The sequence below is a fragment of the Bos javanicus genome, chromosome 9, assembly GCF_032452875.1.
Source record: "Bos javanicus breed banteng chromosome 9, ARS-OSU_banteng_1.0, whole genome shotgun sequence".
NCBI lineage: Eukaryota > Metazoa > Chordata > Mammalia > Artiodactyla > Bovidae > Bos > Bos javanicus.
The window spans coordinates 38,596,024-38,608,274 of NC_083876.1; positions in this window are offsets into that span (position 1 = coordinate 38,596,024).

Here is a 12,251-nt window from a genome sequence, read left to right on the forward strand (position 1 = left end):
ACTATAAGTTCAATGAGCAGGAACTCTGCCTTACTTACAGTAGGAATTCAAGAAATATTTGAATGAATGAATGCAATCCCAAAGGGAGTGAGAAGACGAGTCCAAACCTGGGATTCCTAAAATTTATGGTGAGCATACAAAAAAGAATGAGAAGAAACAAGAAGGAAGAAAATGGAAACACTCAATGGAAAAGATCCATGCACACCAATGTTCATAGCAGCATTATTTACAATAAACAAGACATGGAAGCAACCTAAGTGTCCCTCAGCAAATGGATAAATACAGAAAATGTGTTATACATACATATGTATAATTAAACACATACACACACAACCAGTCCATTCTGAAGGAGATCAGCCCTGGGATTTCTTTGAAGGAATGATGCTAAAGCTGAAGCTCCAGTACTTTGGCCACCTCTTGCGAAGAGTTGACTCATTGGAAAAGACTCTGATGCTGGGAGGGATTGGGGGCAGGAGGAGAAGGGGACGACAGAGGATGAGATGGCTGGATGGCATCACTGACTCGATGGATGTGAGTCTGAGGGAACTCTGGGAGTTGGTGATGGACAGGGAGGCCTGGCATGCTGCGATTCATGGGGTCGCAAAGAGTCGGACACGACTGAGCGACTGAACTGAACTGATATATATAATTACTCATCATAAAAAAGAATGAAATTCTGCCATTTGCAATAATGTGGATGGACCTAGAGGGTACTATGCTTAATTAAATAAGTCAAACAGAGAAAGACAAATACCTGTTATCATTTACATGTGGAATCTAAAAAATAAAACAAATGAACAGAACAGAACAGAAGCAGACTCACAGATATAGAGAACACACTGCTGGTCGCCAGTAGAGAGAGGAAAGTGGGGAGGGGCAAGGTGAGGTATTAAGAGGTACAAACTACTATGCATCAATAAGCAACAAGGACATATTATACAACACAGTAAAATATAGCTCATATTCTGTATATATTTAATATAGCTTTAAACAGAGTATAATCCATAAAATATTGAATTACTATCTTATTAGCCTAAAACTAAAATAATATTGCAAACCAACTATACTTCAAAATATATACACACTTACATACAGAAACAAAATGAGGAGTAGGAGTAAACCTGGGGGAGAATGAAGTAATGAAGTCCAGAGAGGAAAATATCCAGGAAGAAGAACATTCCAGTAGGATGAAAGAATACTGGAGGGTTTGATAAAGTGAATCGAAACCATGTTCATTGGATTTCATATCAAGGAGGAGTTCTTGACCTAGGGAAAGAGTACTGGGTCGGTGAAGGAGGAACCATCCTTTTGAAGGGCTTCCCAGGGACTCAATGGTAAAGAATCTGTCTGCCATTGCAGGAGAGTCAGGAGATGGGGGTACAATTTAGGAGATGGGGAAGATCCCCTGAAGAAGGAAATGGCAACCCACTCCAAGAATACTGGAGTATTCTTGCCTGGAAAATCCCATGGACACAGGAGCCTGGCGGGCTACAGTGCATAGGGTCTCAAAGAGTCCGACATGACTGAGCATGCAGGCATGTACTAGTTTTATGCACTGGAAGTCCATGGCCATGGTTGCCCCAGGCAAACTGGGGTGATTGAGCACTCTACTCACCATCTAACCATCTAGCTGTGAAGGAAAGGAGAGGAGAGGGTAGTAGCTGGAGGAGACGTTTTGCCAGGGAGGGGGTCTCTCTTTGTTCTAAGATGAGAATGGTATAAATAAGTCCATTTGATGAGAAGGGAAAACAAGTAGAATGAAAAAGGCTGAGGCATAGAAAAGTGAAGAGATAATTAAGAAATGAGTTTTACAAAAACCTTCCTAATTGGAGTCCTCTGCTCAGGGAGCTCCTTATGGGCCCATAAATTGCTCTATGATTTACAAAACAAGGAGATCCACATTTCTTTAAAAAAAAAAAAAACACTTCAGTTGTAGAAATCAAGAAATACTTGTGGCATCACACCATTATCTATGAGAAATATCTCTATACAATCAAAGTTTCCTATGTTTAATTATAAAATGAGGCTATGCCCACTGATCCCATATTATTCCTCACCCTCCTCTCTCCCTCTCCTCAGCCCTAGACAGTGATTTGTATTCAGAGCTCCCAAATGGAAGGAGATACATCTATTCCCCATGTTCTTTCATTCCAACCCACAGGCTTTTTAGTTTTTGATTTACATGCAGAAACTGAAACAGAAAAAAGAAATCCCACTGAAACTGTGCATGCAACCCTGTGGGAGGAATGCTTCAGGAACCTGGTGAAACAGTGGGATTCTGGAAAACCAGGCCCAAAGCTCCTCTCAGATGTAGGAAGGCTATACCACCCATCAAAAGCAAATAAAGAAACCCCTGAACAGATAACAAAAGAAGAAGAAATCCAATGTAGCACATTTGTATTTGTAGAACTATATTAAAATTCAACTTCCCCTGCTTCTCAGTGGCTACCATCATGTTCATCTTTCTATCTGAATGGATAGGGCTGGTATGTCAGTCTCACCATTGAGGGGGATCTCTAGACTAGGGGATCCCAATCTCTGGGCCATGGACTGGTACCTCCTGTCAGATTAGCGGCAGCACTAGATTAGAAATAAGTGAAGTGAAGTCACTCAGTTGTGTCCGACTCTTTGCGACCCCATGGATGGTAGCCTACCAGGCTCCGTGGTCCATGGGATTTTCCAGGCAAGAATACTGGAGTGGGCTGCCATTTCCTTCTCAAGGAGATCTTCCGAAACTAGGGATCAAACCCGGGTCTCCTGCATTGCACACAGACACTTTATCATCTGAGCCACTAGGGAAGCCCTCGATAAAGATTAGAAATAAAGTGCACAATACATGTAATGTGCTTGAATCATCCTGAAACCATCCTCCCCCCTCCCCCGCCACATCCATGGAAAAATTGTCCTCCCTGAAACTGGTCCCTGGTGCCAGAAAGGGTGGGGACCATTGCTCTAGAAAAAGGGTTTCCTTTATTCCTTTTCTTCACCTCTCTTTAACAGTAGTAAAGTAGCTCATTTAAATCACCATGTCTGCTCACTAGTTTAGAAGTCAAATCACTAGTTTTCGAAAGTAAAAATAATGCATGCTGCTGCTGCTGCTGCTGCTAAGTCGCTTCAGTCATGTCCAACTCTGTGCGACCCCATAGACGGCAGCCCACCAGGCTCCCCCGTCCCTGGGATTCTCCAGGCAAGAACACTGGAGTGGGTTGCCATTTCCTTCTCCAATGCATGAAAGTGAAAAGTGAAAGTGAAGTTGCTCAGTTGTGTCCAACTCTTAGCTTTATCAAAAGCTCCAAGAGTCAAAGTCCCTGCAGCGCCTTGACGTCCTATGACCTTTCCCCAGAAGTAACCATTGATGGTAGCTATTGGGTATCCCCACCAGACATTCCTAAGGTGGCGTGAGCAAAGCTACGAAACGTTTCAGTTGAAAGGAAGATGATGATGGTGATAATCACCTAGGCCCTTCTCAGTTCCAGTCCTGGGCTTTTGTTTCCAAATCTGTAAGTGGGTCCCCTGTTTCTTCCTTTTCAACTGAATCAACTGAAATGGGCACCCCAGCTGTACACTGTCGTCTTGGTTGGGTAGTGATAAAATCCTAAGTAGGTTTTAGAAGTGCTGTGAGGGAACTTCAGCCCTCTGATCTGCCTCTTTCTCCTCCAAAAGGGAAAAGCAGCTTTGAAAAGTTAACCCCCCACTGGGGTCCCTCTCTAACTCCCCCCAGGCTGCTCTCAGGAAGCTCTGTCCTTTTCCTGGCTAGAGCCCGCCTTCCTCCAATAGGGAAGCATCCTGCTGTTGGCTTAGCTTTAATGAGTACCTAGTTAAATAGAAAACCCAAATCTTCTTTTCTGAAGATAAGAAAGGGTAGACCTGAGATGGAAAATACTGTGAGCCAGGAAGTAAATGCGGGAGAACCCGAACATTATTATTATTACTATTATTAACCTTTTAAAAATTCTAAGGGTGATTTGCTGTTTCCACACATATCATTTTTCTTGGATCTGCTTGAGAGAGCTTCCTGTCATCATACTGAATAGCTATATTAATAGTGTTAGTCACTCAGTCCTGTCCGACTCTTTGAGACCCTATGGACTGAAACCCGCCAAGTTCCTCTGTCCATGAAATAATACTGCTTAAAATGTGCAAACCTGTCTTTACGTGTTTTCATTGACAAAAGAGACCTCTCATATTTTCTTCAGACTCAGTCTTTCCCCTCTTCAGGGATCTGAGCAAGTAGATGAGTAAAGGGGGAAAAACAGGCCAGGGTCACACTTTTTTGGCTTCGACCCAATTTTCCAATCTTCAGCATTCTCAGCCAGTTTCCCTCCCCTCATCAGTGCATTGTGCTACTTGAAAGACACAGTGGAAATAGCTATGGGAACACAAAGAAAGAAAGAACACACACCATGGGGTTAGCAGAGAGGAAACCCTCATAATAGATTTCAAAAGAATAAATCCTGGAGCAATCCTGAGTCTTAAAAAGATTTACCAGAAATGTAGGCAGAACTCCAAGATCATGAATGCTGGAAAAAATTGCAATATTGGGCACTGTAAGATAGGAGATAAGGAGAAGAGAAATTCCAAATGAGTTAATAATTACATTCACATATGGTTTCTTGTTAGCAAGGCCTTACTGAGAACCTCAAGATCCAACCTTGTTACCCTGTTCATTGGAATAAATATGATGTAATATTTGCTAAAGTAACTTGTATCATCTTATTTCTAAAATAACTTCCTATACTCAGTCCTTTCAGGCAGCAAAATCCTGTACAAAGTAACAGTTTTCCAGTGATTTTTTTTTTTTTTAATCGGATATTTCCTATACATATGGGCTTCCATGGTGGCTCAGTGGTTAAAGAATCTGCCTACCAATGCAGGAGATACAGGTTTGATCCCTGGGTCAGGAAAATCCTCTGGAGAAGGAAATGACAACCCACTCCAGTATTCTTGCCTGGGAAAGCCCATAGACAGAGGAGACTAGTGAGCTACAGTCCATGGGGTAGCAAAGAGTCAGACCCGACTGAGCTACTAAGAGCAGCAGCAGCATTTCCTATAGATATATAGCCTGGCTTGTCTTAAGTTCTGACTATGCTTTTACAGGAATATTGAAATCTATAGCTTGACTGGACCACAGCTGTGTCCTCAGGAATTATTCTCTGTCTTATGAACTCATGAGGAATACACTATAGCAAAGAAAGCAGAAGAAATTGAACTATAACAAGAATCTCCCTAAAGCTGCATCAAGAAAAATAAATTGCATTCAGAAGTATATTTTTCTTTACTCCAGTGTGGGTTCTGGCAACACAGGAGGGTTTTTAATAAATAATCTGGGTTTATTGGCTTTTTCTTTAAAGGTTTCAAAGATAAGATTCATTTTACAGATGTGTATGACTATATACAAGTTTCAATAAACTTTAAGTTATATTGAAATTTTAATAGCTTGGCTTTAAACCAAAGACACTCATCAAACATTCAGGGTTTACTGGCTTTTTTAATGTTTGGAACTCTGGGGGTAATAAGGAAGACATAACAGTATTTTTTTTTTAAACTAATTGGTGAATAGATTTATTTAAAATAGAGACTCAGCAATCCTGTCTGTAGGGTGTCTGTCAGAAGTGCTATGGAAAATAGGCCAGATAACAGAGTCTAGATGAATACACTAGGGAACGGGGTGGTATCAGCACACAGGGTCATCACAGGAGAGAGGAAGACGCAATGGCTTGGGTGTCAGGAGATGGAGACTCTGGCAGATTCTACCATTGCTTATCCAACAGATCCCCCATTTTGTTCAGATATTGGGCAGACAGTCTTTGATATCAAGGAACATAGGAATGGCCAACCCACCCACCATCTGCCAATTTTGGCCTTCAAATGCCACAAAGCACTCGGCCATGGCAGCCGTGTTGCCATCATGAGAGGATGAGAAAAGCCAACGTGTCATGGATGGTAAAGCAGAAGGACAGGAAAAGCCGGGAATTCTGATGACCCCACTGAGAAAATGAACCAATGCCAGCCACTGGCTATCTCTAGACATCTTGATATGAGAACAATAAATTCATTTTTTAGCCAGTGTTCATCAGTTTTTCTGTTATTTGAAGCTAAAGGCATTCCTTTTTTTTTTCTTTTTCTTTTCTTTTATTTTTTAACTTTACAATATTGTATTAGTTTTGCCATATATTCCTAAGGAAGTTGTAGTCTTGGTTCTAAAACTGAACCCACAGCACGGCACTGAACACACACCCAGACATGAGACATTGTTAAAAAATAAAAGGAAATGAATGACCTCTCAAATCTTCAGTTTCCTTATTTATAAAATAAGGAATAAGAACCCCAAGACATCACCACAGTCTTTTCAAGAGAAACAAAGCAGTCCACTATTTTGAAATGATGTAAAACATATTTTGAGCTCCTACCTGAGGTATTAAAATCTTTCCTGGCCCTGTGCTAGGATTTAGCCTATATTACTTCATTTAACCTTCCAATGATCCTTTAACGTGAGTGCTCTTAACCTCATTTTACTTTTTAAAATGTATTTATTTAATTGGAGGAAAATTGTTTCACAAGGTTCTGTAGTTTCTGCTGTACAACAATGAGAATCGGTCATAACTGTATATATATCCCTTCCCATTTGAGCCTCCCTCCCACCTCCCAGCCATCCCACCCCTCTAAGTTCATCACAGCGTGCCAGAATGGGCTCCCTGTTTAACCTCATTTTACAAATGAGAAAGCTGCAATTGAGGGAGGCTGAGTAATGCCCAAGATCACATCACTAATGAGTGATGCAGTCAGGACTCACAGCAGGTCTCTTATCTGCATCTCAAGCTGCTCCCCACCTGGAGAAATACAGCAGACATTCATCCTACACTCACTGTAAGTGAGACCTAACGCCTTTTGGACACTGTGTTGATGTTTGTGGTTTTACGTTTCAAGAGATGGGACTTGAGCTATGATACAAACAAAAACCATGTAATAGCTACCGCATCCCAACACCATCACCATCTTCAGAGATGAACTGAAACTGCCCACAGGAGGATAGAGATTCTAAGGAAATAATCTTGAAGGCATTTTGATACATACTTAAACACCTAATTGAGGCACTGAAGTTCCATGCCATAAAGTGTGTCTATAATAACCTTTAATTTGAAGAACTTTGAAAGCTGGAGTAATCAAAGCCTACCTGTGTTACATAAAGAAATCTCATGGAGGCATCCAAACACAGAATGTCTGTCATCAATGGTCTTTCCTGGTACATGGCTAAAATAAACTGCAGAATTCACTCTAGACAACAGAATGAATGAAATATCAACTAAAGGGACACTAGCTACATCAGTGAGAAGAGAGGAACCTCTGACCAAAAAGATGAATTTGGTTTTGTAATTATGATTAATTTTTTTCTGGCAGAAATTAGGCCACAGGTCTATTAAGACACATCATGATTCATGATATTAAAACCTTATCCTCTGAATATGGAAAAACACTCATTTATTCTCCAAAATTCATTTATTACTTAGACAATTTTTGATAGCAAATTTTTAAAATACAGATAAGGAAAAAAAAAAAACAGTAAAAAAGATCACCCATGGTCCCACCAAAAGATGCAACATTTTAGTATAGATTCATTATCTGAATGAATAAATGTCCATATAGTCAAAGCTGTAGTTTTTCCAGTTGTCATGTACAATGTGAGAGTTGGACCGTAAAGAAGGCTGAGCGCCTAAGAATTGATTCTTTTGAGTTGTAGTGCTGGAGAAGACTCTTAAGAGTCCCTTGGACTGTAAGGAGCTCAAACCAGTTAATCCTAAAGGAAATCAACCCTGAATATTCATTGGAAGGACTGATGCTGAAGCTGAAGCTCCAATACTTCGGCCACCTGATGCAAAGAGCCAGCTCATTGGAAAAGACCCTGATGCTGAGAAAGATCGAGGGCAGGAGGAGAAGGGAGTGACAGAGGATAAGATGGTTGGACAGCATCACTGACTCAACAGACATGAGTCTGTGCAAACTCTGGGAAATAGTGAAGAAAAGGGAAGCAGGGAGTGCTTCAGTCCATGGGGGTTGCAAAAAGTCAGACATGACTACATGACTAAAGAACAAAAAATTAGTAAAAATAGAATGTTGGTAAGAGTAGCAGAGTGATGCTTCCACTACATACCAGATGCATGTCCTTAGGCAATTTTTTTTAACCAATCTCAGCTTTCGTTTCCTTATCTATAAAGTAAGGAAATAAGAATATCGACTTCATAGTTTTTTTAGTGACGACTAAACGTTATTTTGTGTAAAGCATTAATCATAGTGCTGGTGTGTATGAAGCACTAAATAAATATGAGTCTTTTGTCATACAATGTTTTGTAACATATCCTATCATCTCTTACATGTTATTTCATAATCTTCTACAATATAAATTTTAGTGGCTGCAAGAATTCAATTGTAATGATATGCTGTAATTCAACCAGTTTCTTATTGTTGAACATTTCAGTTATTTCCAATATGTCACTACTTTATACAATTTACACTGTGACAAAAATAAACTACTTACAGTCAAATTTTTGCACACACCCCTGATTATTTCCTTCAGATGTAGTGTTAGGAGTGAAATGGCTGTGTCACAATGGTTCATGCAAAACTGTTTCCAGAAATGCTACATGAACTTGCAGCTCCTCTAGTACTGTCTGGAAGAGTACAACACTCACCACCACTTGGAAAAATATTCAGTATTTTTTCAATTTGATAGTTTAAAAAAGATTTGCCTTTTCTGTTTTAATTTTCCTTGGATTCAGGTGAAATACTTTTTCATTTGTTTATGGACATTCATGTTCTGTCCTGAGACTTGCCTGTTCCTGCACTCTTGCAGGCCCAAATGTCATGTCTTACAGAGGTGTAGACACACTAATCTGTGTCTGATCTCTGATCTCTAATCTCTCAGTTTGCTCTTCACCCATCACCGGTGACCTTTACTTCACCAAATCCTAGGATCACTTCTCTCATCTCATTTTTCTAGACCTTTTGGTAGTACTTGATACCATACCACTTCCTCCTTAAAACACCTTCCTTTCTTGCCTTCTGAGATACCACATCTTCCTGTCTCTGTAGCTGTTCCTTCTCAGTCTTGGCCTCTACCTGACCCTCCATGCCCTGGTCCTAGGCCCCCTCTCTGTGTGAACTCATTCATTCCCCATTTAAATAGCACACAGATTAATTACCACATTTACATCTCTAACTAAAACTTCTCTCCTGATAGTATTCAACTGATGGTAGCATCTCTGCTTGGATGTATCACAGGACTCTCAGATTTAACATATTCTAAAAAAAAAAAAAAAAATTGAACCCCCCCCCCCCACTATTTCCTCAGTCTTTGCTGACTTAAACATCACCACAATTTTCAGAGTTACTTACGTTGGAAACCTGAGGGTTATTCTTGGTTGCTTTCTCCTTCCCCGCTGGACTTTCCCTTCTCACTCATAAGCAAGTCTTATTGTTTCTTTTTCCAAAATAGATCCTAATGCTTCTACTTCCCTCCCTCTCCTCAATAAACCTCAATCCAGGTCAGCACCACCATAGTCACTTCCCATCCCTTCACCCTATCCCCTTATTCTCTTGCATCCCTCCAATCTGTTGTTCATAAAGCAGTCACAAGGGACTTTCCTGGTGGTCCAGTGGCTAAGACTCCACACCCCCAGTGCAGGAGGCCCAGGTTCCATCTCTGGTCAGGGAACTAGATCCCACATGCTGCAAACAGGAGTTCACAGGCCACAACTAAAGATCCTGCATGCTGCAACTAAGACCCAGCACAGCCAAATATACATATTAAAAAACAAAGGAGTCACGAGACCTGCTAGTTTTAAAAATTAATTAATATATTTCAAATGGAGGCTAATTATTTACAATATTGTGGTGGTTTTTGCCATACATTGACATGAATCAGCCACGGATATACATCTGTCCCCCCCACCATGTCCTGAATCCCCCTCCCACCTCCCTCCCCATGCCATCCCTCTGGGTTGTCCCAGTGCACTGGCTTTGAGTGTCCTGTTTCATGCTTCAAACTTGGACTAAGACCTGCTTTTTAAGTGGAAATTTTAATCCCATCATTTTCCTACTCAAAGCCCTTCATTGGCTTCCCCTAATCTTTCAAATAAATTCCAAACTTGTTGTCATGATCTAGAAGGCTCTGCATGATTTGATCCTCATCTACTTCTTCCATTTCACTTCTTGCCACATTCCCTGTCTTCTTCCTCACCATGCTGCCCTCCTTCCCATTCATTGTATCACTAAACTTTTTGCTACTACAGGGTGATTGCAAATGCTGGTTCCTCAGATTGGAAGGCTTTTCCCACTTTCTCCCACCCCTCCTTACCTAAAAGACATGTTTTCATCCTAAAGGTCTTAGTTATACGCTGCTTCTAAGAGAGACCTTCTCCAGTCACTCTATCCAAGTATCCCCACTCTGCATCCTTGGTTATCTTCATGGCACCTGCCTCCCAAGGAACAGGCTCTCAAGAAATATTTGTTGAATAGGCTTCAGCAATACATGAACCATGAAATTCCAGATGTTCAAGCTGGTTTTAGAAAAGGCAGAGGAACCAGAGATCAAATTGCCAACACCCGCTGGATCATCAAAAAAGCAAGAGAGTTCCAGAAAAACATCTATTTCTGCTTTATTGACTATGCCAAAGCCTTTGACTGTGTGGATCACATAAACTGTGGAAAATTCTGAAAGAGAGGGGAATACCAGACCACCTGACCTGCCTCTTGAGAAACCTATATGCAGGTCAGGAAGCAAGAGTTAGAACTGGACATGGAACAACAGACTGGTTCCAAATAGGAAAAGGAGTATGTCAAGGCTGTATATTGTCACCCTGCTCACTTAACTTCTATGCAGAGTACATTATGAGAAATGCTGGGCTGGAAGAAGCACAAGCTGGAATCAAGATTGCCAGGAGAAATATCAATCACCTCAGATATGCAGATGACACCACCCATATGGCAGAAAGTGAAGAAGAACTAAAGGGCCTCTTGATGAAAGTGAAAGAGGAGAGTGAAAAAGTTGGCTTACACATTCAGAAAACTCAGATCATGGCATCTGGTCCCATCACTTTGTGGCAAATAGATGGGGAAAGAGTGGAAACAGTGGCTGACTTTATTTTTTTGGCTCCAAAATCACTGAAGATGGTGATCGCAGCCATGAAATTAAAAGATGCTTACTCCTTGGAAGGAAAGTTATGACCAACCTAGGCAGCATATTAAAAAGCAGAGACATCACTTTGTCAGCAAAGGTCCGTCCAGTCAAGGCTATGGTTTTTCCAGTAGTCCTGTATGGATGTGAGAGTTGGACTATAAAGAAAGCTGAGCGCCAAAGAATTGATGCTTTTGAACTGTGGTGTTGGAGAAGACTCTTGAGAGTCCCTTGGACTGCAAGGAGATCCAACCAGTCCATTCTAAAGGAGACCAGTCCTGAGTGTTCATTGGAAGGACTGATGCTGAGGCTGAAACTCCAATATTTTGGCCACCTCATGCGAAGAGCTGACTCATTTGAAAAGACCCTGATGCTGGGAAAGACTGAGGGCAGGGGGAGAAGGGGATGGCAGAGTATGAGATGGCTGGATGGCATCACTGACTCAATGGACATGGGTTTGGGTGGACTCCGGGAGTTGGTGATGGACAGGGAGGCCTGGCGTGCTATGGTTCATGGAGTTGCAAAGAGTCGGATATGACTGAGCTACTGAACTGAACTGAACTGAATGAATAGATACTTTACTCAATTTAATTTTGATTGATATCTTAATATTTTCCTGTTGATTGTTAAGAACTTCAAGCATTTTTAATATATTAAGCATATTCATGTTTTCTCTTTTCTCTTTTTCTCTTTTGTTTGTGGTGGTTTTGGTCTATAGGTATTTTTCACTTCAATGGACTCAAATTATTCATTTTTTTCCTCTAAGATTCCTTCTCAATTGTCAAGCTTAGGCTAGACTTACTCATTTTGTTATAGACTTATCACAAAAAATGCACTTTCATTTTCTTCTATCTGATACTTTAATATTTTAACTTACATTTTAATCTTATATCCATGTGGAATTTGTTCTGCTATGTGATGCAAGATATAGCTTGTACCAATAATATTTATTTACTATTCCTTTCATTTATGGTTGATTTTTAAATGCCACATGTGATTACATACACAAATATTTGAGTGTGTTCCTGCAATCTTTAGGGCACTTGCTTTGTTTGTCTGTCTGTCCCTGCACCACTACCAA